Source organism: Hyperoodon ampullatus (genome assembly GCF_949752795.1).
Source record: "Hyperoodon ampullatus genome assembly, chromosome: 9".
NCBI classification, from domain to species: domain Eukaryota; kingdom Metazoa; phylum Chordata; class Mammalia; order Artiodactyla; family Ziphiidae; genus Hyperoodon; species Hyperoodon ampullatus.
Window position 1 is genome coordinate 62,524,459 of NC_136922.1, and position 2,925 is coordinate 62,527,383.

Sequence of the window (2,925 nt, forward strand, 5' to 3'; positions counted from 1 at the left end):
CATCGCTGTGTGTTACTTATTTTCGAGACAAAACCCCGAAGGGCGTTGCGAATCGGATTGTTTCCTCTAAAGCTTCGTTTTCTCTGATTGTGCACATCCCGGCCAGTGCATGCTGACACACATGCACATGTACACACTCACCTGCGCTGTGGATTCTCTGTTTGGGTCGTGGGTGGCATCAGAACTGGCTCAGTGCAGAGCTTCACCTGGCCGCTCAGGGATGCAGGCAGCCTGTGGTTCTCATTATGAAAGTGGTTCCCTGGCTAGACGAGTTCTGACTCTCACAAACATGTAAACACACCTACCGAGAGGCAGTGTGGTGCCACCTGAGAAGCGTAGACCCAGGAGTTAGGAGAGAGACCCGGGTTTAGTCCTGACTCTGCCAGTGACCATGTACGTGCCCTTGGACAGGTCATTTAACTTGCCTGAAGAAAGGGGCGTTGGCCCTTCCTGCTTGAACCACTGTCCTTCCTTAACTGCCTTACTATGTGTGTGTGTATGAAGAGCAACAATCAAGGAAACTTTTCGAGAAATGCGAAGGAAATGCATTTTGAATCTTGCTGTCCCTAGGATCCTGGCCACAGGATGACCTTAGAACATGTTTGTGTTGGTCTGTGAGTGTTGAAACCCCCTCAGGTCTGATGCTGAGGGGCTGATGAGATTCTGTCCTCAGATGAGAAGGTAAAGGGGGGCCCCGGAGATAGGGAAGGCATATCAGTACTTGTCCCAGTTGGCTGCTGTGCTGTGGAAGGTATGGATTTGCCTTGTGCTCTGACAGACTGGGGCTTTGGAAGTAGAGTAAGTTTAACTTAACTGAGTCGGGGAATTCGCATGAAGAATAGCTGGAAGAGAGTGAGAGATGAGTACTTTGTTGCCATGTCATCCAGTAGAGAGAAAGAGAAGTAACAGAGAGAAAGTGACTGAGTGTGTGAGTGTGTGTGTGTGTGTGTGTGTGAATAGGGGAATGGTTGATTGCTTGTTGATCACTGTGGGCTAGCTGTGAAGTCACACCTGTGATAACGTTCCAAAACCTTGGTCCCAGGTTTGAGTGAATCACAGAGACATTTTTCTAGTGGTTACCTGGTTACTTTCCCTGCCTGATAATCATACCAAGGAGACTTCGGGGAGTCGGAGAGCAGATTCTGGAGGGAGGTGAGACCCCACAGTATGCCTGCCACCACCATGGACACTACGGTGTCCACTCAAGTCTCCCAGGCTCCCAGCAACACAGAGCTTTTTTTCCCCATGCCTAGAACATGAAAAGTCTCTAATTTAGGAATTCTCCTTGTGTCCTGGCGCCAGAATTGAGGTTTCCAGTGTCCTTAAGTGAAAACCCCTCTCCTCGTAGTCACTATGTTTCCACATAGGAGCAGAAACCTTTCCCTAGCACAAGTACATGTCTAAATATTGCTTCTGTCTCATAAAAGCACAAAGTGTATGGACCTAGGAGAGCTGTGATACTAGAGCATCATTGGAATTTATATTTTAGGAATCTGCCTCATGTTAAAATGTACAAGTTGGGAAGCTGTGGTATGAACAGATCGTATTTCTCCTGGTTTGCGAAACACAGAGGAATAGGCAGGACTTAACCTGGGGCAGGAGGAGATGAATAAGGTAGAATGGGAGAGTTAGGGTCTGATTTTTTAAATAAATATAAAGGCAAGAGGCAGTTATCATATAAAATACAAGAGAACTGTTGTCCTGGCTATCTCACCAGGATCCTGCTTTCCTCAAAGGGACTGCTGGCATGTTGAGAGGCAAGGCCTCTGTCGGGGGTGGCTTTGTGGCTTTAAAAATGCCCCCCAGCCAAGGAGACAATGGGTGTCTTGCAGATCTGGTGGAGTTCTGTTCCTCACTAAACCAGCTGCCAGAGAAGCCTGTATTTCCAAAGTGCTGACAGATCTGAAAGGGGCTCCAATCACCTGGCAGGCAGAACGGGAACCAAACTTGACCTCTCTGTCAGCTGCAGAGGAGGCTACAGATCAGGAATGCCCCAGCCGGCCAGAGGGCAGAGCCTACCTACTCCACCACGCTTCCGGGTTGTAAAAGAGCACAATTAAAACCCAAGTGGATCACAGATCCCTCTTCCCTCTAGTGAGTGTCAACTCCAAAGAGATGTCATTGCCTGATTGCTTAGTCTTCAGATTACCAGAGAAGCCTCACATTTTTTTGAATTAAAGACTAATCCTCTTCCATAAAGACACAAGCAGTTATCTTGGTTTGGTGATACCAGGTATGGCATGAAAGGCTGAAGTCTTTTAGATTTTATACAGAGTAATTCTCAGACTTGCCAGAATGCCGGTAGCCACTGGTATCCGTGGCAACGTGGTGTCCATGGTAAAATATCTATAGCTCGTGTTCCTTGGGCAAATTGTTAAATAATGCGTTGTCTTTGGTATTTTTATTTAAATTTGGATTACAAAAATAGAGGACCTATGAGCATTTCATGTTGTAGAAAGTCTACTTAAAGCACGGTATGGCTGAAGAGGCCCAAGTAGTTAAAAGCAGGCACCAGGCCACATACAAATAAACATTTAATTTTCTGAGAACTGTGTATTCAAGTTATTCAGTACCACAGAGACAGCTGACAGTCTGTTCCTCGTAAAACTGCCTTTGCCTGTTTTTTTTTTCTTTTTTGTTTCCTCAGATTCATTTTTTACTTTAAGTACCTTCTGATAGCTAGGCAGATAAGATACAGAGCAGTACTCTGTACAAATGTCAGCTTTTTAGAGGAGAAAGTAAGTCGTCAGTTCTAGGGAAAACTTGAAACTATCTGTGAACCAGTCTTAATTTGTGTAAGAGAGCAAAGTTTAGTATCTACATAAGAAGCAAAAGCAAGGAATGGTTTGGGGGTTTTGTTTTTTAGGTGAGAAATGTTTCATGCAGGGTGTCTCTGCTTTCTTTGCCTTTATATTCCTTTCAAAG